Source organism: Hyperoodon ampullatus, assembly GCF_949752795.1.
Source record: "Hyperoodon ampullatus genome assembly, chromosome: 5".
NCBI classification, from domain to species: Eukaryota; Metazoa; Chordata; class Mammalia; order Artiodactyla; family Ziphiidae; genus Hyperoodon; species Hyperoodon ampullatus.
This window is the reverse complement of record NC_136918.1, coordinates 140,018,207-140,029,675: the sequence shown is the minus strand read 5'-3', so window position 1 is coordinate 140,029,675 and position 11,469 is coordinate 140,018,207.

Here is an 11,469-nt window from a genome sequence, read left to right as displayed (position 1 = left end):
GTCATGGCGCCTGTGGGCATGTCATTTAGCATGGGCTGATGTATTACAATGAGCGTAAAATGAGGCTTAAGGTCCCCTGGAAGTCGAATCTTCTGCCACCTTGGACCTAGTTGGTTCTAACCAGTTTATGTCGTATCCAATGGTCATGTCGTTCTTTTAAAGGTTGTGCCCTGCCCCCTTCCCTCCTGTTCCACCTTCTTTTGAGGAATGGCTTTCCAATTGCTGCAAGATTTTTTCCCTCACTTCTTCACTTTTATGAATTTGGGTGTCTATTTCAGACCCACTGAGTTGTTAGCGCCTCTTGTTTATAGCCGTTATGTAAATCGCCTCTTTTCATTGAAGCTAATGCTTGCTTTCCCTCTAAATGCCAGACTTGTCACCTTGAACATGCCTCTTTGCTTCTGGTTGAAGGTGAGCAGAAGGGCCCACCCTCCACTCTCAGCTGTCAAGGGGGATAACCAGCGGCGCTCATCTTCTGGAAGATTCTCACAGAATGCTGCATGAGGCACCCCAGCTCTCCTAGCAAAGGAACATCCCTTTATGTGCCCCCTTAATCAAAACAAAGCAGAGCTGACTAGCAGGGACACACCCCTCCCCCTCCACGCCTAGAGAAAGGGACAGTGAAGGGACCAGGTCCCAGTCACCACCTTGAAATTCTTCATACTTTAAAATCATTTATTTATTTATTTTTAATTTTTTGGCCATGCCCCTCGGCTTGTGGGATCTTAGTTCCCTGACCGGAGATCTAACCTGCGCCCTCGGCAGTGAAAGCACCGAGTTCTAACCACTGGACCACCAGGGAATTCCCTTAATACTTCTTTTAAAAAATAAGAGGTTCTTTTCCATTTTGCAGAGGGCTCTGCGAATTATGTAGTCGGTCCTAGTGGGACATTTCTCCCACGCCCTTCCCCACGTGCAGGGAGCCAGCGGGCACTTCTGTCACACAGAACACACGGCAGACATGTAGCTGTCAGTCCCCTGCTCCAGAGGTAGGTCTGGGGCTCTGTGTCAGTCTGACTTGGTCTCTTCAAACTACACACTCCACAAACGCACATCAACACCTTTATTGAGATATAATTCACATACCGTAAAATTGATCCATTTAAAGTATAGATAATTCGTTGTTGGTTTTTACAATATTCACAAATATGTGCAACTGTCACCCCAGTCAATTTTAGAACATTTTCATCACCTCAGAAAGAAGCCCTGTGTCCATTAGCTCTCACCCCATCGGCCCTTCTATCCCTATCCAGCCTTATGTAACCATTAATCTGCTTTCTGTCTGCCTATTCTGGGCATTTCCTATGAATGGAATCGTACCATACGTAGTCTTTTGTGACTGGCTTCTTTCACTCAGCATGCTGTTCTCAAGGGTCATCCATGTTGTAGCCTGTGTCAGCATTTCATTTTTCTTTATGGCCAATATATATTTTATTACATACAATTGTCTGGTTTCTGTTGGCAACTACCTGTGAAACTGTTGGCCTATCAGCATCTTGAACACCTAGAGAGGGGTGACCCCTGATGTTCTTTTCCTGGACCAGCCTGGGTAGCAGAGGAAGAAGCAAAGCCAGTCCAGGCAGGAGCAGCCTGGGCTGTGCCAGATGGTCCATCACGGGGCTTCCTTTAGGTCCCATCTATCCCTCCGTCACAGCGGCCCTCCCGGCAGTGGGGCACCCCAGGAACAGCCGGGCCTTCCTCATAGGGGATGGAGGAGAGACCAAGAAGACCCTTCCACCTCTGATCTTTAGCACACGTGTTTCTTGGTAAGGAGGGAGAAGAATGTTTGATGAAACTTAGCGAGTTGTGTCTTCTTGTTCCCTTATTTTCACCCTACACTTTGAGATGTGTATAGAAAAGTGAGTCAACTATTTCCCTGCAAGAACCACCTGATCTGGTTTAATTTTTTTTAAAGTAACGATTTGACATTTTATTTATTCATTCATTCATTCATTCTAGTTTTATTGAGATATAATTGGCATCATTTGACATTTTAAAAATGACTTTTCAGTGTGACTTACACTCATTTCTAAAGACCTAAACACTGTGCTTGTTTTCAACACAGCAGCCAGAGGGATGCTGTTAAAAAAAAATCCGTCATATTCCATACAATGGAATATTACTCAGCCATAAAAAGAAATGAAATTGAGTTATTTGTAATGAGGTGGATGGATCTAGAGTCTGTCATACAGAGTGAAGTAAGTCAGAAAGAGAAAGACAAATACTGTATGCTGACACATATATATGGAATTTAAGAAAAAAAATGTCATGAAGAACCTAGGGGCAAGACAGGAATAAAGATACAGACCTACTAGAGAATGGACTTGAGGATATGGGGAGGGGGAAGGGTAAGCTGTGACAAAGCGAAAGAGAGGCATGGACATATATACACTACCAAACATAAGGTAGATATCTAGTGGGAAGCAGGCGCATAGCACAGGGAGATCAGCTCGGTGCTTTGTGACCACCTAGAGGGGTGGGATAGGGAGGGTGGGAGGGAGGGAGACGCAAGAGGGAAGAGATATGGGAACAGATGTATATGTATAGCTGATTCACTTTGTTATAAAGCAGAAACTAACACACCATTGTAAAGCAATTATACTCCAATAAAGATGTAAAAAAAAAAAAAAAATGCATCAGACCTGTCCCTCAACAGCTGAAACCCTCCAGTGGCCCCAGGTGACTCAGAGGAAAAGCTTGAGGCCCCACCATGATCCCCGAGGTCCTGTGACCTGGCCCCACTCCGTCTCTGTGATTCTCTTCTTTCCCCAATCCTGGCACCCCTCAGGGCACCAGCTGGCCTTCCCCAAACACCAGGCGGGATCTTTCCTCTCCTGGGAAAGCTCTTCCCCCATCGAACATTTCAACCATTGCTCATCTGACACAGCATTTTTTTTTTTTTTTCTAAAGCTCTTGTCATTATGTAATGTTCCTTTGACATTCTACTTTTTTACCCTGCTAATTCTCTATTTCTCTAGCATGAATTCTACTCCATCAGGGCAGGGCTTGTATCTGTTTAGGGCACTACTTTTCTACAGTGCTCAGAACAATTCCTGACACACCACTCAATAAATATTTATTGAGTAAACGACACTCATGAATTCCGAGGATGAATTTTTGTCACCTTTCCGAGGAACACGTAAAATGTTGGTTGATAAGTATGGATGCAGATGTTAAAAGTTTTGCCAATAAAAAGAGATAAATACATTATACGATGTCTTTCATTTTTAAATTTTTTTTAAATGTTACTTTATGTTGAAGTTTAGTTGATTTACAACGTTGTGTTAGTTTCAGGTGTACAGCAAAGTGATTCATTTATACATATGCATATATCTGTTCTTTTTCAAGTTCTTTTCCAATTTAGGTTATTACAGAATATTGAGTAGAGTTCCCTGTGCTATACAGTAGGTCCTTGTTGGTTATCTATTTTATACACAGTAGTGTGTACAGGTCCGTCCCAAACTCCTAATTTATCGCTCCCCTGCCTTTCCCCCACTAACCATAAGTTTGTTTTCGAAGTCTGTGAGTCTGTTTCTGTTTTGTAAATAAGTTCATCTGTATCATTTTTTTAGATTACACATGTGATATCATATGGTATTTGTCTGTTTCATTTAGTATGATAATCTCCAAGTCCATCCATGTTGCTGCAAATGGCATTATTTCATTCTTTTTTAAGGCTGAGTAATATTCCATTATGTATATATATATATATATATATATATATATATATATATATATATATGCCACATCTTCTTTATCCATTCATCTGTCAATGGACATTTAGGTTGCTTCCATGTCCTGGCTATTGTAAACAGTGCTGCAGTGAACATTGGGATGCATGTATCTTTTCGAATTATGGTTTTCTCTGGATACATGCCCAGGAGTGGGGTTGCAGGATCGTATGGTAGCTCTATTTGTAGTTTTTTAGCAATGTCTGTTATAATACTTTGCTGAAATAGTAAAAACCAGAATAGTGGCAGAACCTTGCATTTACATTGTACTTTATGCTTTTCCTAGGTTTACCTTCTATGACATTACTTATTTTGGATAACATTAGTATTTCCAATTTAATGACTTGTCCAAAGTCACAGAGCAAACTTCAAGGTGATTCAGGACTAAAATCTCCTGAAGTTTTCATTGAGAGTGTTTTCCTGTTAAAGTACATAGTACTTTGCATGTGTGTAGCCCTTGAGAGTTTGCACACTGTTTCACAGACATCAGCTGCCCGTCCCTTGCCCTGTGGGAAGCAGAACATGCCCTGTTATCCCTGTTAACCAGTGAGGGAACCGTGACTCAGCCTGGCCAGTGTCTTGCCCTGTGGCCGTTGGCTAAGCTGAAGGCCAGGACCAGCCCTCTGCTCCGTGTACTGACTGGACAACAGATAAGGCCATCCTTGTGCTTTGCAGAATGAGGTATGACGTGACCCTCGGCATTTGAGGCTGTCATGTTGGTCAGTTCCATTGTGTGAGGGCAGCCTGAAGACCCCTGGTGGGCTGGGTTTTGAAACTTGGCTGAGACGTGTCTCAATTGCTCTAGCCACGTGGCTATAGGGGGAGGGGCTCCCCCACTGCCCAGGGTGCTTTTCACCTTGACTTGGGTGGGTTCCCCTTCTCTTGGCCGGCGCAGTAACTCTCCACGAGGGGTAGTGGTCATATCCCTGAAGGGAGCTGAACGGTGGCCCCGCCAAAGATATGTCTATGTCCTAACCCCCTACGAATGTGACCTTATTGGGAAAAAAAGGTTTTGCAGATGTACTTAGTGAAGAATCTTAAGATGAAGCCATGCTGTGTTACCCTGGCAGCTCCTAAATCAAGTGATAAGTGTTGAGGAGAGACACAGCGAGAAGAGGAGGAGGCCAGGTGAAGACGGAAGCTGGGGTTGGAGTGATGCGGCCACAAGCCAAGGGACATCTGGAGCTACCAGAGGCTGGAAGAGGCAGGAAGGACCCTCCCCCAGAGCCTCCAGAGGGAGCGTGGCCCTAGTGACACCCTGATTTTGTACTGCTGGCCTCCAGAACTGTGACAGAATGAATGTCCATTTTTTCAAGCCACCGAGTTTGCGGTAATTCTTTACAGCAGCCACAGGAAACTAATACAATCCCTTTGTGAGACAAGACACTGAAAGGAGAGAAAGTAGGCACCAGGGGTGAAGTCAAGGGACAGGAACCTTTCTAAGAAAGTGAGGGGTCTTAGCGGCAGTAAGGAAGTTTTGAGTAAACTGAAAAAATAGGGTAACAAGTAAAAAGTTGAATTAGGCAGTGACTTGGATCCTTGACATTCTCTACAAGAAAATGAGAAAAAGGGGTTTATGAAACTTCTTTCTTGAATGCTCCAGCCAGTGGGGGCAACTTGCGTTTATGGTGGCAATTACACGTCTGACTCTTAAGTGCAATCTTGGGAGTGAGTCACCGTCTACGATTCATGTGAAAAAAATCATTAAAATAAAAGAATAAGAGCTTAGAATCCAGATCAATTACATGTTAATAATGTTGTGAAGTGGTCAATGGCCCGAAGATTAGAAGAAACCAGAAGGTCATCTTTGGCTCTACTGTCCCTATTTATTCCTAGTTTCTCCTTTTTGGGCTCTCTGGGGCCCCTCAATGTTGGGATCTGATCCAGTCCCTGTTCCTGAGTTGGGAAGAGAACTGGGCTGGCCCCATGGACTTTTGGACAGCAGCTAAAAGTACCCCAATAGGAAGCCCCGTGGTCTGGTGGAGATTGGACCCAGGGTCACTGCTGGGTCCTGAGAAGTCCCCTGGTCGCTGCTGTTCTGTGCACCAGAACCTCTTCCTTCCCTCACTTCTGGTCTCCAGGACGGAGCTTCTGCTTTGGTCTCGTTCCTTCCGTTCAATCTTCTCCCCTGCTTGGTGTCCTCAATCCCCTCCCTGGCCAGAAGCATGTCCAAGTTCTGCCATCCAAGGACAGTCCCTTATAGTGACCACCTGTCTGTCTCTCCTCTGAGCATGAACCACACTGGGATTTCCTTCCAGCCTGTCTGTTAGCACGTGCAAGTGTTTCTGTGGGACTCCGGGGCTGATCTCAACATACTCCATCACAGACTGTGGAGGACGGGAGTGAGGGCCTCAGGAAGGCCAGCCAGGTGACTGCACTGGGAGTGAAGGTAGGGGCCAGGGTGGCTTGAACCACCAGTGACTTAATGGTGGAGATGGAGAAAACGATTCACCATCTTTGGAACCAGCACCACCATCCAGTTACTCAAGCCAAGGTCCTGGGAGTCATCCTTGATTTCTTTCCTTTCTCAGCCCCATAAACCATCAGCAAATCCTGTGGACTCTACTTCCATAGCATATCTCACATCTAACCATGTCTCACTCTTTCTGCTTCTATACTCTTGTCACCATTTTGCTCACCTTGACGTGCATCTGTCTCCTAACTGTGGACCACCCTCCACTGCAGCCCTCTTATGAGTCATCCTTCACACAGCAGTCAACCCAGTCTTGAGAAAGGAAATCCCGCAATGCTACATCTCTCTTCAGAATCCTCCAAAAGCTTCTCATTCTAAGTAGAATAGAATCTCAACTTTTCCCAGTGCTCTGAACCGGCCCCACCTTCTTGCCCATCATTCTTCCCCTTGATCATTATACTCCAGCACACCTACTTCTCTCTGTTCCTGAAACACCTGAAACTGCTCCCACCCCAGGGCCTTTGCACTTGCCCTTCTCTGGAATGTTCTTTGCCCTGTCTCTGCATCCAGGATAAACTCCCTGATCAGAAAGAGCCTTACCTTCCCGTCACTATCACATCCCACTTGTAACACTCTTTCTAGCATTTAGCACTTCAAAAATTGTCATTACTCTCTTTCTTTTATTTTGCTGTCTTTCTGCTGCAAACTAAAACACAAGCTCAGTGAGAGCAGAGCCCTTGTCCATCTTGTTCATTGCTGTGTCCCAGCACCTTCAGTGAATGAATGGATGAGTGAATGCATGAATGAATCTGACTGGATTCAGTGTACCAGTCCTATCTCTCAGATCTTTACGACTCCCAAGTTTTGTTATCCAAAGTATCTTCCATTACTAACCACTCTATAACCTTGATAAGCAAGTCGTTGAACAAATAGTGACTAAGAATCAGTAGTATGTCACTAGGACTCTCCCTCTGGGTGACAATAACCTAGGGATGATTAACTCATTTTGTATAACTGCCCTTAAAGATATAAGACATTGGGTGAAATATCCTGCTGAAGAACAAATAACATGTCACATTCACCTTTTCTGCTTCACCAGTAAGCCCATCAGGTGCCACCGACGGAACTTGTTTTTGTGAAATCCTAGCGACCCTGAGGCCCTCACTCAGTCAGGAGTGTGTCCTGGCTCAGCCCTGCCAGAGCAGTTGTGAAGTGTCTGCTGCTGCCCGGATGCCTGCTGCACACCTAAACGGCCTCTGTTCCCGGGCTGGCATGGGCTGTGGACACCTCACAGTGCAGAGCTTGTGGGCAGAGGATGGGTGGCTCTGAGAGCCTAGAGTCCAGAGACAGAGTTTCTCAACCTGTTGGTCCCTTAAAATACAACAAAAGCAAACGGTTCTGCCTTTCACATAGGATGGCACGTAAACATGTCAGAAACAAGACACCACAAATACAGGGGCTTAAATGAGGTGGAATTTTACTGATCCTGGGCCTAACACTCGGAGAAGGTGGTCCAAAGCTGGTTTTGGTGGCTCAATGATGTTGGGACCTAGGCTCCTCCTATCTTGTTCAGCCCTTGTCCCCCTGGTAGAAGATGACTCGCTACCATGTCCACATTCCTTCCTGGGATAGGAGGGAAGAGAAACAGAGGAACTTCCCTTTAGGGGCACGATTCAGGATTGCACATGGCAGTCCAGCTTGTTCCCATTGGTCTGGATTGAGTCACATGACTTCATCTAGCTGCAAGGGAGGCTAGGAAGTGTAGTCTCTGGCTGGATGAGCCTGTGATAAGAATGGCTACCCACAGGGCAAGCAGAGACTCAGCTACATCCATCCCTGAGATACGCCCCTCCCCCTGGGCTACTTCCCTGTTGACCAGGGACATTCCTCAGGCTCTCTATCTCTTGCCCTCTCCAAATCAATCTGAAACCTGAAACGAGAACTGTGGATACTAGCTCTGACATTTCCCTAACAATCTCTTCTTCCTATTCTTACTGATCTAATAGGAATGAGCACAATAGTGTCAGCCAGTTGTTTTCCCATCAGATGTCCTCCCCCTGGTATCTTCCTTTCAGTCAATACTACACCAGGCAGCCCAAGATGCTTCCTAATCCATTGCTCTGATAATGTTATTCCCCTGCTCAAAGACGTTCAGTGCCTCAGCACTGCTCTCAAAATGAAATCTAAACAGCTTGGCACGGCTTTCATCTGCATTTCCAGCCTTGTCCCCTGCTACCCCACGTCACCTACCCTGTGAGCCTCAAGATCCAGTCAAGGGAAGGGAAGAGAGTGAGGAGAAAACAAAATAGAAATATACTGAGCGTTTTTTGAATAATCATTGCTATGGTCTGAACGTTTGTGTGGCCCCCAAATTCATATGCTTAAACCTAACCCACGCTGAGATGGTATTTGGAGGTGGGGGATTTGGGAGGTGATTGGGTCATGAGGACTCTGCTTATTTTGCACACGGTCCTTATAGTAGCCTTGTTGGCTCTCTGAGCCGACTCCTGGGTCTTAATCCCTGGGCTGTAACGTTCAGTTTTGCCTGTTTCTCCCTAGAGACTCTAAGCTTCCTGAAGGTCCAGAAAAGACCCCTTTCACCCAGGCCTTGAGCCTTCCTGGGTGAAGGGAGGATCAGGATCTTTTAGAGAAGTTACAGGCAGTTACTTCCAGGCTGGAGAGGCTGAGATGGAAATGGGCTCCACAAGCTCAGTGGATGTCAGGATCCTGGCTGGCTGATTGCAAGAACCCCTCTTCCTTCTCAGAGATTTCCAGAAGAGGCAGCCAGGCCAGGCCTGGTCTGTGGCTGTGTTTACTGATCATAGACTTAACCAGGAGCAAAAGCAGTGGGTGGCCCTCAGAGGGCATGCCTCACACAGCAGGAAACACTCTGGGGCTGGTGAATGGGGCTTGACCTGTGTCACCACACTGAACTTGGAAGGCTTTCTGTGGATTCCAAAGCCTGGATCTGTTCACAGACCCAGAGATCTCCTCACACCACCCGTGTTGATCTGAGCCTTCCTGCTGAGCTCCTCCAAAGGGCTCTGAGTTCTTTCCTAGGAATCTATGCATCTTTCAGTGTCAACTGGACACAGGGTCTCTGTTAATACCAACTCCACAGGGCTCAGATACCCCCAGGATCGACTGGAGAAGGGGCTGCCTTCTGGGGTCAGGTTATAGAGCCACGTTACAGAGGAAGCTACAACAGGAAGTTTGGGCTTTACCACCACCGTGGGACCTCCAACAGGGACCTTCACTTCCGATGCCTCGGTTTCTCCCATAAAACAGTGACAGTGCAACTTGCCCTGTCAATTATACAGATACTGGAAGAGATATGCCCCTGTCTCCTCCCTCTCCCCTCCCTCTCCCTCCCATCCACAGATATTTATCAGGTGCCTGCCACGTGCCAGCCCCAGTTCTAGGCAGCCTGGGATACTTTAAAACAAAATAGACAAACATCTCAGCCCTCATGGAGTTTATACATCAGCAGAGAAATACACATGACAAATAAGAAGCATAACAAGTAAGTAAAGTATTGAGTAATTAAAATGACCATAAGTGCATTGTGGGTAAAGAGGAAAAAAAACTGACAACAAGGCAAGGAAATCTAAATTATGAGTGACAAAGGGACCTTAAGATGACTTAGTGCAATGGGTGTCAAATCTTTTTGTCTCAGGATGCCTTTATATTCTTAAAATTTCTTGTTTATATGGATCACATACATTTTTACCATATTAGAAATCAAAACTGAAACATGTTGGAAATATTTATTTATTTAAAAATAATGACAATAGACCTATTACATGTTCACCTGAATAACATTTCTTAATGAAAGGTAACTGAATGTTCTAAAACAACAAAACATTAGTGTGGCCCATGGAATTGTTTTACAATTTTGTGAATCTTCTTAATGTCTGGCTTCATGGAAGGCATTTGGATTCTCATATCTGCTTCTTTCTTTTTTTTAATTTTATTTATTCATTTTTGGCTGCATTGGGTCTTCATTGATGAGCGCGGGCTTTCTCTAGTTGTGGAGAGTGGGGGCTACTCTTCGTTGCAGCACAGGCTTTTCATTGCGGTGGCTTCTCTTGCTGCAGAGCACGGGCGCTAGGCGTGAGGGCTTCAGTAGTTGTGGCATGCAGCCTCAGTAGTTGTGGCGCACGGGCTCTAGAGCGCAGGCTCAGTAGCTGTGGTACACGGGCTTAGTTGCTCCAGGGCATGTGGGATCTTCCCGGACCAGGGCTCTAACCATGTCCCCTGCATTGACAGGCAGATTCTTAACCACTGTGCCACCAGGGAAGTCCTCATATCAGCTTCTGAATTCAATCCCTTGCAATATCACATGTCACTGAAAAGCTCCACTGGACACTCATGAGAGAGTGAGAATGAAAAAAGCAAATATGTAAGTTTTGCCCTCACAGACACTGGGAAAAAGGCTCCAGGACCCATAGGTGCCCTGGAACACACTTTGAGAACTACTGCCCTGTTGTATTCCAATCTCATTTTTTAGATGAGAAAACAGAGATCCCAATGTGAGTTTATGAGGTCTGTCAGCTGATCAGTACCACGTACTGAGGACCAGATTCACAACTTCTTACCTTAGCCCAAGATTCTTTTGTTGCTTGATCGTTTTAATGCAAAGCAAATACCTAGGTATTTAATTATGCTTAAAATGAAGGCACAACTTTTGAAATAAATACGGTATCAACTCAATGGCCACCCACAGCCCAAGATAAGTCATTCGCGCTGGAGGAGCACAGCTGTCAATGGCATGTTTACTATTTCCTCCATCTCACTGGGCTCTGGTTTACACAATGCCCCTTTGTGCTTTCTGAAAGGCCTGTGTGTCTTAAGTGTAGCCTTGGGTACAGTGAGAAGAGTCATTACAATAACAGTAAATATTCCCTTTGATGAACGGAGCAAAGGTGATTTAAGCTGCCTCAGGAGGAGAGGTAATGAGCTGCTCTGTGTCAGCTGGTCACACTTAGAAGAGCTTCTCACCTTCTGGACAAGTGTATTTGACACACTTTGACTTCAGTCCCAGGAGGTCCCAAGTCAGCTTAATCACAACCAACTAGAGTGAATGGATCAACTCCTCTTGTTCTGGGACTGGAGGGACATAGCTACCAATCAGCACCATTTGATCTCTATTCCAGGAAGGACAAGCCCTTGGAGCAAGTGTGGTCTGAACAAACAGTGCCTTCACTGAGCTTCCCAGGTGTTGTAGGCATTAGTCATCTAGGTGTTATCAAGATGTAGAAAGTCTTGACTGGGTTGGGAGTGAGTCACTGGGCCCCATCAAAGCCCAATGAGACAAACAGAAAC